We start from the raw sequence: 16840 nt of genomic DNA on the forward strand, positions 1-16840 counted from the left end.
CATCTCGCGAGATGCGAGATTTCCTGTGAACGCTCGCACACAGGCGCGCGCGTTCACAGGATCGGAAGGTGAGTGAGTGGATTTACAGTCTGCCAGCGGCGATCGTTCGCTGGCAGGCTGTAGATGCGATTTTTTTAACCCCTAACAGGTATATTAGACGCTGTTTTGATAACAGCGTCTAATATACCTGCTACCTGGTCCTCTGGTGGTCCCTTTTGCTTGGATCGACCACCAGAGGACACAGGTAGCTCAGTAATAAGTAGCACCAAACACCACTACACTACACCCCCCCGTCACTTATTTACCCCTTATTAACCCCCACCCCATATAGACTCCCTGATCACCCCCCTGTCATTGATCACCCCCCTGTAAGGCTCCATTCAGACGTCCGTATGTTTTTTACGGATCCAAGGATACATGGATTGGATCCGCAAAACACATACGGACGTCTGAATGAAGCCTTACAGAGGTGTGATCAATGACAGGGGGTTGATCACCCCATATAGACTCCCTGATCACCCCCCTGTCATTGATCACCCCCCTGTAAGGCTCCATTCAGACGTCCGTATGTTTTTTACGGATCCAAGGATACATGGATCGGATCCGCAAAACACATACGGACGTCTGAATGGAGCCTTACAGAGGTGTGATCAATGACAGGGGGTTGATCACCCCATATAGACTCCCTGATCACCCCCCTGTCATTGATCACCCCCCTGTAAGGCTCCATTCAGACATTTTTTTGGCCCAAGTTAGCGGAAATTGTTTTTTTTTTTTTTTTTTTTCTTACAAAGTCTCATATTCCACTAACTTGTGTCAAAAAATAAAATCTCACATGAACTCACCATACCCCTCACGGAATCCAAATGTGTAAAAAAAATTTTACATTTATATTCCAGACTTCTTCTCACGCTTTAGGGCCCCTAAAATGCCAGGGCAGTATAAATACCCCACATGTGACCTCATTTCGGAAAGAAGACACCCCAAGGTATTCCGTGAGGGGCATATTGAGTCCATGAAAGATTGAAATTTTTGTCCCAAGTTAGCGGAAAGGGAGACTTTGTGAGAAAAAAAAAAAAAAATCAATTTCTGCTAACTTGTGCCAAAAAAATAAATTTCTATGAACTCGCCATGCCCCTCATTGAATACCTTGGGGTGTCTTCTTTCCAAAATGGGGTCACATGTGAGGTATTTATACTGCCCTGACATTTTAGGGGCCCTAAAGCGTGAGAAGAAGTCTGGGATCCAAATGTCTAAAAATGCCCTCATAAAAGGAATTTGGGCCCCTTTGCGCATCTAGGCTGCAAAAAAGTGTCACACATGTGGTATCTCCGTACTCAGGAGAAGTTGGGCAATGTGTTTTGGGGTGTCTTTTTACATATACCCATGCTGGGTGAGATAAATATCTTGGTCAAATGCCAACTTTGTATAAAAAAATGGGAAAAGTTGTCTTTTGCCGAGATATTTCTCTCACCCAGCATGGGTATATGTAAAAAGACACCCCAAAACACATTCCCCAACTTCTCCTGAGTATGGCGATACCAGATGTGTGACACTTTTTTGCAGCCTAGGTGGGCAAATGGGCCCACATTCCAAAGAGCACCTTTCGGATTTCACCGGGCATTTTTTACAGATTTTGATTTCAAACTACTTCTCACGCATTAGGGCCCCTAAAATGCCAGGGCAGTATAACTACCCCACAAGTGACCCTATTTTGGAAAGAAGACACCCCAAGGTATTCCGTGAGGGGCATGGCGAGTTCCTAGAATTTTTATTTTTTGTCCCAAGTTAGCGGAAAATTATGATTTTTTATTTTTTTATTTTTTTCCTTACAAAGTCTCATATTCCACTAACTTGGCAAAAGACAACTTTTCCCATTTTTTTATGCAAAGTTGGCATTTGACCGAGATATTTCTCTCACCCAGCATGGGTATATGTAAAATGACACCCCAAAACACATTGCCCAACTTCTCCTGAGTACGGCGATACCAGATGTGTGACACTTTTTTGCAGCCTAGGTGGGCAAAGGGGCCCACATTCCAAAGAGCACCTTTCGGATTTCACAGGGCATTTTTTACACATTTTGATTTCAAACTACTTCTCACACATTAGGGCCCCTAGAATGCCAGGGCAGTATAACTACCCCACAAGTGACCCCATTTTGGAAAGAAGACACCCCAAGGTATTTCTTGATGGGCATAGTGAGTTCATGGAAGTTTTTATTTTTTGTCAAAAGTTAGTGTAATATGAGACTTTGTAAGGAAAAAAAAAAATCATCATTTTCCGCTAACTTGTGACAAAAAATAAAAAGTTCTATGAACTCACTATGCCCATCAGCGAATACCTTGGGGTGTCTACTTTCCAAAATGGGGTTATTTGTGGGGGTTTTCTACTGTCTGGGCATTGTAGAACCTCAGGAAACATGACAGGTGCTCAGAAAGTCAGAGCTGCTTCAAAAAGCAGAAATTCACATTTTTGTACCATAGTTTGTAAACGCTATAACTTTTACCCAAACCATTTTTTTTTTTTTTACCCAAACATTTTTTTTTTTATCAAAGACATGTAGAACAATAAATTTAGAGAAAAATTTATATATGGATGTCGTTTTTTTTTTAAATTTTACAACTGAAAGTGATAAATGTCATTTTTTTGCAAAAAAATCTGTAAATTTCGATTAATAACAAAAAAAGTAAAAATGTCAGCAGCAATGAAATACCACCAAATTAAAGCTCTATTAGTGAGAAGAAAAGGAGGTAAAATTCATTTGGGTGGTAAGTTGCATGACCGAGCAATAAACGGTGAAAGTAGTGTAGTGCAGAAGTGTAAAAAGTGGCCTGGTCATTAAGGGTGTTTAAGCTAGGGGGGGCTGAGGTGGTTAATGCTAATGCTATGCTGTTGCATTGTATTTTTTACTTTGTGTTTTCAGCCACAGCAACATGCACCTGCGCATTGGGATGTGCTGACTGACCCCCTTTTTCTTTGCAGTTTGTACTGGAGGTGTGGCTGACACCTTAGTCGTGCACTCCTGACCAGCCTGTCTGCTCCATAGGCTGATTTTAATTAGTGTGAGCATAAAGCTTTAGACTGCTCTCCCTCACTCACTGGTGGCCATTTGGCACCAGAAGAGGTGTGGAGTGGGCTCAGCATGCATGTTGGTACCTGCATTCCCTGGATTTAATGGAGGCCATTTTGGCACCAAAGATGACAAAAATTAAGGTGGGCCCAGTATGCATGTGGAACCTACACTCCCTGAATTGTATATTAGCCGTCATGCCACATAACAGGTAGAATTTAGTGTTAGGTTCCCGTCTTACAGAGATCGCCTTGACGTGTGGCAGACAAGCCCAAACAATTTTGTACAAAATGTATTTGCCAAGCATCTCTAATTTATATAATAAGCATATCATTAGCATTAGAATACTTTTTTGTACTTTATTTGGTTTGCAGAAAGCTGTTGCATTGTATTTTTTACTTTGTGTTTTCAGCCACAGAAATGTAAACCTGCGCATTGGGATGTGCTAACTGACCCCCTTTTGAACTTTACGCATTGTACAACCATTTAATTTGCAATATAAAATGATAGATAGGATAATTAACAAACATTGGCATCATTTACTGAGGGACAAGATTGTAGGACCATTATTAACAACACAATCGCGGATAACATATACCAAGGCGCCTGGGTTTGAAAATCGCACCGACAATAAAAAACATGAAAAAGAAAACAACAGGAGCGAATACGAGCTGGCTTTCTGTAAAAGGATTTTTTAGACATGGAAGGTGCATTGGCTGTAAAATTACTAAATTTCCCCAAAAACTTACCACTGTATATTCAACACATAATTAAATTTCTCAACAAATTAATGAATGCCTGACATACAATACGTCAGATGTCATATACATGTTAGAATGCCCATGTCAAAAACAGTATATAGGTAGAACAAAAAGGCCATTAAAGAAAAGAGTAGCCGAACATATCACCAACATAAAAAAAAGGATTCAAGCAACACTCGGTATCAAAACACTTTAAAGAGCAACACAATAGTGATCCATCTTTACTTAATTTTGTTGCTTTCAAAAAGTTAACAGACAATGGAGAGGAGGCAACCATGTGACATCTATGTCAAGAATTGAATCTAGAAAAATATTTGAATTTGACACTATGCTACCTGGAGGCTTCAATGCAGACATGGAATGGTTTGGTTTCCTGTAGATTTGGAGTGTGTGCCTTCCGGAAACAGGAGATCAAGGTCAGGCTGTTATACCAGCACCTCCATGTCTTCTCTCTGGGCGGCTACCACCCCTAAGCTGCATTTCAAATCCTCTGAGGTTCTCATCTAAGGAAGAAGAGAGACGAAAAAAATTATACTAAAAATATCAAATAATTAATAGCAAAAATGTAAAGAACAAAAAAGGAAATTAAAACAATAAGGGGAAAAATAATGAGGGGAAGTAGATGTGTTCATAATCGTGTTTGGTGATAGGTCCATTACGAAGAAACTATCAGAAAATTTATAAAACTGTAATATCTGACGAAAATGCATAAAAAAAGCATGAAAAACGTATGTGCATGAAAAATGCATCAAAAACTCATAAAAAAATGAATGTGCGTTTTTTTGTTTTTTTTTCTCTACTGTTCACATATACCTCTAAATAGAAATGAAATGTGGAACATTTAAAGTAGAGAATAATGTAGGAGATTATATTTATGAAAATGGAATTTTGATCCAGGTTTTGAAGTAGACCCACAACATGAGGGATGCACCTCCCCACCCCCTTCAGAAGAGGGTACTTTAAAAGGCTCAGATTGACTGGATTCATTATATACACAACCACTAAAGAAGGAGCAAGTATAGCTCCAAGCGGACAGGATGCCTGGCGGTCCCAGGCAGAGCTGCTCACTGACTCGTTGTTTCCCCTCCGGGGAACCCAGGAGCCCTCTCACCGAAGGCACAGACAAACAGAGGGATGTCTAGCATCCATGCAGGACTATACACACCATAGACAGACCAGACATGGAACAACAACTAGACATACAACACCAACCCTGAACATAACCCACACCACACATAGAATAGGAAAGGTAGTGTAGAAGACATAGAGGAGACATTGATGACATCGATGTCCTACAAGGTGGCCCTCAAGGACTGGGCAGGTGGAATACCCAGGACAGGAGCATAGCTCCAGCACCAACATACCCTGGAGTACAACTACCCCCAGACTACCAGCCACAGGCAATATAAGCACCTAGTGGACACAACCAGTCTGGTATTTAACTCCACAAGCACCAGACAGAGAAGGACCCAGGAGAAAGGAGCAAAGCACACACATGCTGCATAAACAACATGTTGCCCCAGGCAACCAGCATGCACGGCTAACGTGTCACGGCAAGCAACGACTGAGAAACAGCCGTGACAATTATTAATCCTTCAAGCTAACCAAAGACTAACCCCCAACCACCTGGAACGCCAGGTGAGACACTGGGAGAAGCGAGCATAGCTCAGCTAGCGGCTGCAGCATGGGACTCAAGCGCTGAAAGAAGGAGAAATACAATCAGGGGACGATACATTTGAATTGTTGATAAATTCCTCCAGGCGGTAAAGTAACATATGCTACATTGCATCACTCTATACCTGGTAATTAAGTGTTGAATAAGAGACTTGCCTTATTTTCCCTAACACTTAACCCCTTCCCGACCAGAACTGTAGTACTACAGCACGCTGATCGGGCGGGTGCAGGAGCTGCGCCCACCCGATCAGCTGCAGGGGACCGGCGGTTTCCTTCCTTTGGCGCAGGCGTAGTGAGGAAGCCGGCAGCAGGAGCAAGTCCTTCACTCACTGCGCCTGCGCCGAATTCTAAACTGGATGGCACAGGCGCGGGATTTACGGGACACTGAGGAGAACTTGAAAGTCAATCAACTGGACCTGGGCATGCCAAAGGGTGCGTAGACCGAGCCTCTGGTCTACATTTCGTTAATGTTAGTCAGCTACATTATGTTATTTCTCATGACAGAAACCCTTTAATTGTGTTCAAAAATGCATTTACTGCATAAAACTTAATAACTGAAATAAAGTGGCCTAAATGGGAGGAAATGCTCAAAAACCCCAAACACTGTGGCATAACCGGGGAAGCAATTCCTCCGCATGTGATCCGTTGATAACGGCAATCCCCTGCAAAAAATGCATACAATGGAGGATGTCGGCAGCGGACCACATGCACCACAAAAGCATCCTACACAAGGTGGGATAATGTGTGGAGGCAAATATAAAAATACATAAATCACTGCGAAAGGTGCACCACAATGATATGCAACTAACACTGGCTAATGCCTCAAGCTGATGTTAAGAACTGAGACTTTAGCCAATGTATTCCTGTCAGGAACATATTGGAGCCCTTTTGCACCACCATCAAGGTATCTCAGTGTAGCATGGGTTCCTACTACTAGACTACCTACGGAGTGTGAACACGGTCTGAGAGGTGCTAAGATACAACTTACAGCCAAGCTCCCACATACCTCCATAGTGAAATCCCACTACATGAGTGATTTCACTATGGAAGTATGTGGGAGCTTGGCTGTAAGTTGCATCTTAGCACCTCTCAGACCGTGTTCACACTCTGTAGGTAGTCTAGTGGTATGAACCCATGCCACACAGAGATACCTTGATGGTGGTGCAAAAGGGCTCCGATGTGTTCCTGACAGGAATACATTGGCTAAAGTCTCAGTTCTTAACATCAGTTTGAGGGATTAGCCAGTGATATCTTTGCAGTGATTTGTGTAAAACTTAACAAAAATAAAAATTATAGACATATTATGTATCGTGACGACCTGCTCTATAAAAATATCACATGAGATTCCCCCTCAGGTGAATGCTGTAAAAAAATATTTTTTAAAACTATGCCAAAACAGACATTTTTTTGTCACCTTGCCTCACAAAAAGTGTAATACCCAGCGATCAAAAAAAGTCTTATGTATTCCAAAATGGTACCAATCAAACCGTCATCACATCTCACAAAAAATGAGACTCTACCTAAGACAATTGCCCAAAAAATAAAAAAATATGGCTCTCAGAAAATGGCAACACAAAAACGAGATTTAATTCTGTTCCAAAATGCATTTACTGTGTAAAACTTAACAAAAAAAATAATAATAGACATATTAGGTATCGTGACGTCGGTACCAACCTGCTCTATAAAAATATCACATGAGATGCCCCCTCAGGTGAATTCTGTAAAAAAAAAATCTTTCAAACTATGCCAAAACAGCATTTTTTTGTCACCTTGCCTCACAAGAAGTGTAATACAGAGTGATCAAAAAGTCTTATGTACCCCAAAATTGTACCAATCAAACCGCCATCTCATCTCACAAAAAATAAGATCCTGCCTAAGACAATCACCAGAAAAACAAAAAAATAGGGCAGTCAGAAATTGTCAACGCAAAAACAAGATTTCATTCTGTTCAAAAATGCATTTACTGTGTAAAACTTAACAAAAATAATAGGCATATTGAGTATCGCCACGTCCGTAATAATCTGCTCTATAAAAATATCACATTATATTCCCCCTCAGGTGACTACTGTAAAAAAAAAAAAAATTTAAACTATGCCAAAACAGCCTTTTTTTCACCTTGCTTCACAAAAAGTGGAATACCAAGCGATCAAAAAGTTTTATGTACCCTAAAATGGTACTAATGAAAAGGTCACCTCATCCCACAAAAAATTAGCCCCCACATAAGACAGAATCTGAATGAGCCCCCACATAAGAAGAATCTGCGCTGCAAAAGCCATATGGCGCTCTTTCCATTCTGTACCCCCACAGCAGTTTACCACCATGGGGTGTTGTCGTATTCAGGAGAAAATGGGTAAAAAAAATTGGGTGCTTTTTCTCCTGTTACCCCTTGTGAAAATAAAAAAAATGTATTCCATTTTATTGGAAGAAATGTAACTTTTTATTTTCACAGCCAAGTGTTTTCAAATTCCGTAAAATTCTTAGGGGGTCAAAGTGCTCAGTACCCCCCTTAATATATTCTTTGAAGGGTGTAGTTTAAAAAATGGGGTCACTTTTTCAGGGTTTCCACTGTAGGGGTACGTCAGGGTCTCTTCAAATACAAATTGTGCCCAAAAACCATTCTAGCAAAATCTGCCTCCAAAATCCATATGGCTCTCCTTTCCTTCTGACCACTGCCACATGCCCATAGAGCAGTTTACCACCACATATGGGGTATTTTTGTAAACTGCAGATTCAGAGTAATGTATATTAAGGTTTAGTTTGTTGTTGACCCTTGCTGTGTTGCAAGAAAAAATTGATTAACCTGAAAAATCTGCATAAAAAATGAAATTTAGAAATTTTGCCTCCATTTTCCTTTAATTCTTGTGAAACACCTAAAGGGTTAACAAAGTTTTTAACATCTGTTTTAAATAATTTGAGGGGTGTAGTTTCTAAAATAGGGTCATTTATGGGTGGTTTATATTATGTAAGCCCCTCAAAATCACTTTATAACTGAATTGGTGCTTAAAAAAATGGTTTTGGAATTTTTGTTGAAAAATTTCATCCTAAAAAAATAAAATGACATTTACAAAATTATGCCAACATAAAGCAGACATATGGGGAATGATGACTGATAACTATTTTATGAGGCATTACTATATGTCTTAAAAGTAGAGAAATTCAAATTTAGAAAATTGTGAATTATTCAAAATTTTTGGTAAATTTGGGATTTTTTTTATAAATAAAGTAAAAATATATTGACTCAAATTTAGCACTGTCGTAAGGTGCAATGTGTCACGAGAAAACATTCTCAGAATGGCTTGGAGAAGTAAAAGTGTTCCAAAGTTATTACCACATAAAGTGACATATGTTGGATTTGCAAAAAATGGCCTGGGCAGGAAGGTGAAAACTGGACTGGGGTAGAAAGGGTTAGGCCTCTTTCACACGAGCATCGCGGGTGAGGGCTGGATGTGCTGCGGGAAACCCGTGCACGCAATTTTAGGCAGTTTTGTCTGCGATTGCGTTGTTCAGTTTTTTCCGCGCGAGTGCAAAGCGTTTTAATGCGTTTTGCACACACGTGATACAAAAAACTGACTGTGGTACCCATCCCCGAACCCGGACTTCTTCACTGAAGTTCGGGTTTGAGTTAGGCGTTCTGTTGATTTTATGAATTTCCCTTCTAACATGGTTATAAGGGAAAATAATAGCATTCTTAATACAGAATGCTAACTAAAATATCCATTGAGGGGTTAAAAAAGAAAAAAACTCACCTCATCCACTTGATCACGCAGTCGATATCGTCTTCTTTCTTCTTCCTGCAGGACCTGCAAAAGGACCTGCGCTGACGTCATCGCGCTCACCACATGGTGAGCGCGGTGACGTCAGCGCAGGTCCTGCTGAATAAAGATAGAAGGACCTGCGCTGATGTCACCGCGCTCACCACGGTGACGTCAGCACAGGTCTTGCAGAAAGAAGACGATACCGGCTGCGCGATCAAGTGGATGAGGTAAGTAATTTTTTTATTATTTTTTTAACCCTTAATGGACATTTTACTTAGCATTCTGTATTAAAGAAATGCTATTATTTTCCATTGTAACCATGTTATAATGGAAAATTACAGTAAATGGACTTTAATGGGGTCCCGGGGCTCATCTCATCATCTCCTTAACAACCATCCATGAAAATCGCATTGCATCCGCACTTGCTTGCGGATGCAATGTGATTTTCACGCAGCCCATTCACTTCTATGGGGCCTGCGTTGCGTGAAAAACGCAGAATATAGAACATGCTGCAAGTGATGCGTGAAAAACATAACTCATGTACACAGCCCCATTGAAATGAATGGGTCAGGATTCAGTGCGGGTGCAATACGTGCACGTCAAGCATTGCACCCACGTGGAAAACTCGCCCGTGTAAAAGGGGCATTAATACAGTATATGAATTTGACATGATGATATTAATACACGAGTATTAGAGGATATCTGATTATCTATACAACTAAAATACCAACTGAACAAGACGTCTCTGCATACCTATACATATATATATATATATATATATATATATATATATATATATATTTTATACAAAATTTTGACTTTTTTATATTTTCATAATTTTTTTCAATGCGTACTATAATAATATGGATGGAATATATTAACTTATGGACCTATTGCCACGGAGCTAAATTGTTTTTAAAATGATAGATTAGAAGATCAGTACTATTAACCATCTACAGTGACCTGAATATCTATTCATCCAATATACAACACATCATAGATTTAGTATAGAGGTCCGGTCCGGACCCCTATACTAAATCTATGATGTGTTGTATATTGGATGAATAGATATTCAGGTCACTGTAGATGGTTAATAGTACTGATCTTCTATGTGTTTTAAATTATATTAATCACTGTCATATCAATTGTTGTCATATATATGTGAATATTAGCTAGGGTCTATAGCTATCATCTATATATATATTAGAGAAATATTTATGCCATTTTGATGTCCATTATTTTACTCTATATGAATTACAGTATGTTTTAATCAGCTTTTATGGAGAATAAATTACATATGTGTGTATATTTCAATGGGGACAAAACTGAACAGACCGGAACAGAGTGCACCAGAATGCATTCCATTCTGGTTTGTAGCGTTCCCATGCCGGACACAAAACTGCTGCAAGCAGAGTTTTTGCGTGAGGCATGGGAAACGGAACATGCCAGATCAAACCATGTAAGTCAATGGTGCCGGATGCGGCGCCCATTGATTTATAATGGCTTTATTGCGGGGTCTGGTATGTTAATTTTCGATATAATACAACTGGATCCATTCTGGTTTACTCTGGTTTTGAGATCCCATGCCAGATCTCAAAACCGGACAGCAATAACGCATATGTGAAAGTAGTCTTAGTTGTATTATAATTCCTGTACATACAAGCAACAATGAGGTCTATAAATCAAATACAGTATAATATATTTTAATATGAAGTTCTGGGGGATTGGCTGCTAAAAAGCAATATTTCTAGATAAGTATGTAGACATATGTATTACTGTTTATCACTATGCAAACGTGCAGTACAACCATATGAGGGTTTCATCACATGTAGTAGATTTGTTGCAGAAACTTCTGCAATTGAAAAATACTTTCCATACATCTAAATGGGGCTGTTTCTACAGCATGTGCATCTGTAAACCACAATCAGATGCCTACCATGAGTGAATATACCTTTCACTACATTGATACCCATCTGTGAGATGGGGAGGTCTGTATGGAGTGAGATTCCTGTGATTTCCAAAGACCGATTTTGTAGTCACATGGTAACTTTAGGTCCAGAACATTGGAGATGTAAAGCTCAGTTCACTTTAGCATTTTTCTCTGTGTTTCTGATCCATAATTTTTATGGAAAAACATAGATGTTTCTATTCATGTCCTGTTAATTTGAAGAAAAGGATAGTTTGCTATGGTATTCCACCCAGTAAGAAGGTGAAACTTGATTGGTCTTTTAAGTGCATGTGATCCATTTTAACGATTAAAAGTGGAAGTGAACAGATCCATATACAGTGAGGAACAGAAGTATTTGAACACCCTGCGATTTTGCAAGTTCTCCCACTTAGAAATCATGGAGGGGTCTGAAATTCACATTGTATGTGCATTACCAAGCTGAGAGACAGAATAAATAAAAAAAATCACATCAGGAAATCACATTGTATGATTTTTAAAGAATTTATTTGTCTTGCACTGCTGAACATAAGTATTTGAACACCTGAGAAACAGCAAGAATTCTGTCTCTCAAAGACCTGTTACTGTGCCTTTAAAAAGTCCACCTCTACTCCACTCATTAATCTAACTTAGTAGCACCTGTCTGAGCTCTTTAAAGATACCTGTCTACCCCACAGTCAGTCAGACGCCAACTACTACCATGGACAAGACCAAAGAGCTGTCAGAAGGCACCAGAGACAAAATTGTGGACCTCCACAAGGCTGGAAAGGGCTACAGGGCAATTGCCAAGCAGCTTGCTGAAAATAGATCAACTGTTGGAGCAATTGTTCGAAAATGGAAGAGGCTAAAGACGACTGTCAGTTTCCCTTGGACTGGGGCTCCATGCAAGATCTCACCTCGTGGGGTATCACTGATGATAAGAAAGGTGAGGAATCAGCCTAGAACTACAAGGGAGGAGTTGGTCAATGACATAAAGAGAGCTGGGACCACAGTTTCAAAGGTCACTGTCGGTAGAACACTACGCCATCATGGTTTCAAATCATGCATTGCACGGAAGGTTCCTGTCACACGTGTGACAGGTGTTAGAAGGTCTGAAAGACTGACTGAACATGAGTGATCTGACAGCCTCTTTTGGTTTCACCTTGTCTGTGTGTTGCTGGTATGTCCACACCTCCTGTTCAGGTGTGGATCATGTGACCTTTACCTCTCCCTATTTAGTCTGAATTTACCCATCCCTCCTTGCTCTGGATAGCTTCATTTGGTTTTGGAAGAGCTGGAGTGTGGTTCTTGTTGAAGTCCTGTTCATCCATCATCCTCAGAAGTTAAGTGTTCCGCTTGTGTTTTGTAATCCCCCCCAGTTGTTTACTAGTCCTCTGCGAGACGCTGGTTCCTTCACCAGGGAAGGAACGAGTTGTCTCTGCCCTGTCATTAGCTCTAGGGCATCCGAGGGTTACCAGGGTTTTACAGGTTCCTGTGTATGGGCATCTCTATCATCGAGAGGTGCCCATACGGATAGGAGTTAGGGCCAGGAGCAGGGTTTTATAGGTGGTGACCCTTTTCCTTCCCTAGCGGTGAGGCCTATTGTCTTTCCTCTTCCTTCTTGTTGTCTTTTGGTGTTCTCCCCTACTACATCTGTGACATTTCCCCTGCTCAAGTCATCACATATCTAGGCCCGTCTGAAGTTTGCCAATGACTATCTGGATGATCCAGAGGAGGCATGGGAGAAAGTCATGTGGTTAGATGAGACCAAAGTAGAACTTTTTGGTCTAAACTTCACTCGTCGTGTTTGGAGGAAAAAGAAGAATGAGTTGCATCCCAAGAACACCATCCCTACTGTGAAGCATGGGGTGGTAACATCATGCTTTGGAGGTGCTTTTCTGCGAAGGGGACAGGACAGCTGCACTGCATTAAGGTGAGGATGAATGAGGCCATTTATTGTGAGATTTTGAGCAACAACCTCCTTTCCTCAGTCAGAGCACTGAAGATGGGATGTGGCTGGGTCTTCCAACATGACAACGACCCGAAGCACACAGCCAGGATAACTAAGAAAGAAGCATATCAAAGTTCTGGAGTGGTCTAGCCAGTCTACAGACCTAAATCCAATAGAACATCTTTAGAGGGAGCTGAGACTCCGTGTTGCTCAGCGACAGCCCCGAAACCTGACAGATCTAGAGGAGATCTGTGTGGAGGAGTGAGCCAAAATCCCTGTTGCAGTGTGTGCAAACCTGGTCAAGAACTACAGGAAATGTTTGACCTCTGTAATTGCAAACAAAGGCTTCTGTATCAAATATTAACACAGATTTTCTCAGGTGTTCAAATACTTATGTTCCACAGTGCAAGACAAATAAATTCTTTAAAAATCATACAATGTGATTTCCTGAATTATTTTTTTTCATTCTGTCTCTCATAGTTGGAATGCACCTACAATGTGAATTTCAGACCCTCCATGATTTCTAAGTGGGAGAATTTGCAAAATTGCAGGGTGTTCAAATACTTCTGTTACTCACTGTATATCTATTTGAGTGATATATCTATGCAACTTCGGGATATTTAGTTCCTGTCATTTATATAAATATTGATATCTTTTGAATATACACAGCGGACTGTGCGCGGCAGGCAGAGCACCCATATCTTTTATATCTGAGAGGGTGAGCCACTATATTAGTCTTCACTGTAGCTATAATAGCCTGCCTACATTCAGTGCGCTGCCTGTGCCATTCATAGTGTGCCCTGCGCTGATGAATGGCAGGAAAAGTCTAAGGCATATTGGTACACCATAGACTTTTTCCAGGGTGCGGGTGCCCACAGAGAGGGCTCTGAGTTCCACCTTTGGCACCCGTGCCATAGGTTCGCCACCACTGGCCTAGACTATAAAAAGATTGCCAACACCCTGAAACTGAGCTGCAGCACGGTGGCCAAGAACATACAGTGATTTACCAAGACACGTTCCACTCAGAACAGGCCTCGCCGTGGTTGACCCAAGAAGAGTGCACATGCTCAGCATCATATCCAGAGGTTGTCTTTTCAAAATAGACGTATGAGTGCTGCCAGCATTTCTGCAGAGGTTAAATGGGTGGGGGGTCCGCCTGTCAGTGCCCAGACTACACTGCATCAAATTGGTCTGCGTGGCTGTCTTTCTAGAAGGAAGCCTCTTATAGACTGCTTATGCTAGGTTCACACTAGTGTTAGGAGATCCGGTGGCTTGTTCTAGCATAAATGTTGGCTATCAGCTGGACAAAAAGCACTGCATGTATTCAGGCCGGAAAGCAGCTAGATCCAATTATAGTCAATGGGGATCCGGTGGTGAAGAGCAGTATCCAACTAGGCCGGATACAATGAATGCCAGCAAGCTATTCCTCTGCCGGAACAGCCTTCCGGATAACTAACGCTGAGGTAAACGTGCCCTTACCGTGTCAGCCATTATCTGCTTTCGCTGCTGAGACTAACCACTGTCATTTTGTTCTGTAAATCAATAGTACAAGCAGTGACAAGAAATGTTGTAATATAAATGTCTCCTCCATTTATCAGCATAGTGGCAGAGCTTAGTATTGCAGCTCAATCCCGTTCACTTGAATGGAACTGAGCTGCACAAAGGCCATGAATGTGACGTCACAGGCCACAGAAGAGGTCACAGCCAGGGCCGTAGCTATAGAGGAAGCGGCTGCTTTGGGGCCCGAACTCAGAAGGGGCCCACCCAGGAGAAGGACTAACAGATTTTATTGTCAGGGCTTCCTCAACAGTATTATACAATGACATCATATACAGTATATACGTGTAGGAAACCGATGGCGCGGCTGCTAGGCTTTGTCTAAGTAAGAGAACAATCTAGACTAGCCACAAGAGATGGGGTTGCACAGAAGGAGAGGGTAATAAAAAAGCTGTGAGGCCCAGTGATTTCTAGTTACGCCACTGGTCACAGCACTTGCTCCAGTGTCATGAACCCTTCCAACACCTGTTCGGTGGGGTGCTGGGAGTTGGACACCCACTGACCTTTTTTTAATTTTGTAACATTTTTTAAATATAAAAGATGTTACTTATGTAATTATTTAAAGGGGTTTCCTGCGCGTTTCATACTGATGATCTATCCTCAAGATAGGTCATTAGTATTTGACCAGTCTGACTCCTGGGACCCCCACCAATCAGCTGTTTGAGAAAACAGTGGCGCTCCTCACAGCACAACACTGTCAAGTGGCTGTGCATAGAATCGCAGCTTAGCTCTATTCACTTGAATGGAACGCAGCTGCACCTAGGCCACGTGACCGATGAATGTGACGTCATTGGCCTAGGGTAAGCTGCGAGGAGGCTGTGGTGTTCACTGGTGGAGTGCAGTCGATCTGTAGGGTGCCAGGAGTCGGACTGATGACCTATACTGAGGATAGGGCATCAGTATAAAACACTTGGAAACCCCTTTAATATAATCTATAAAATAGATCAATTTAAAAGGGTTATCCTGGAAAGGACTCTGTCACCACTTTCTAACCCCCCCTTTTAAAAGTATTGTTATCTCCATGGCGCCCCTGTGATTACAAAGGTGTTGTTAGAAGATAAATTCGCCGTCTCCTTTTGATAAAAAGAGCTTTTATCTAACCTGTCAATCTTCTTGATAAGGTGCCCAGGGCGTTTCTGTTGGTCTCAAGCTGCCGCCCGCCGCCGCCGCTGTTGGTGCCCAGCTCCTCCCCTGATGCTTTCAGCGCCGCCTGAATGTAATGAAATACGCCTCCGGCTCTCGCTCAGTGCCCCCTCCTCCTTTTCAAAGATCCCGCGCGTGCGCACAGGCCTGTGCCTGATGCGCCCGTGCGGACATTTACAATCAGCCTCATTGAGCGAAGTGCGCATGCGCGCACTTCGCTCAACCTCCTCATCAGACGAGCACTGCAGCCGGCCGGCTGCAGTGCTCGTCTGATGAGGAGGTTGAGCGAAGTGCGCGCATGCGCACTTCGCTCAATGAGGCTGATTGTAAATGTCCGCACGGGCGCATCAGGCACAGGCCTGTGCGCACGCGCGGGATCTTTGAAAAGGAGGAGGGGGCACTGAGCGAGAGCCGGAGGCGTATTTCATTACATTCAGGCGGCGCTGAAAGCATCAGGGGAGGAGCTGGGCACCAACAGCGGCGGCGGCGGGCGGCAGCTTGAGACCAACAGAAACGCCCTGGGCACCTTATCAAGAAGATTGACAGGTTAGATAAAAGCTCTTTTTATCAAAAGGAGACGGCGAATTTATCTTCTAACAACACCTTTGTAATCACAGGGGCGCCATGGAGATAACAATACTTTTAAAAGGGGGGGTTAGAAAGTGGTGACAGAGTCCCTTTAAAGGGGTTGTCCAGGTTCAGAGCTGATCCCGGACATACCCATAATTTCACCAAGGCAGTCCCCCTGACTTGAGCATCGGAGCAGTTCATGCTCCGATGCTCTCCCTTGACCTGCGCTGGATCGCGCAGGGCAAGGGCTCTTTTCTTCACAATAACACACTGCCGGGCGGAGCCTTCCTCCGAGCAGTGTGTTCGATGACGTCACCAGCTTTGATGGGCGGGCTTTAGCGCTGCCCTAGCCGCTTTACAGGCTAGGGCAGCGCTAAAGCCCGCCCATCAGTGCCAGTGACGTCACCGGGCTCACTGCTGGCCTGAAGCCTC

This window comes from Bufo bufo, chromosome 4 (genome assembly GCF_905171765.1).
Source record: "Bufo bufo chromosome 4, aBufBuf1.1, whole genome shotgun sequence".
Classification (NCBI taxonomy): domain Eukaryota; kingdom Metazoa; phylum Chordata; class Amphibia; order Anura; family Bufonidae; genus Bufo; species Bufo bufo.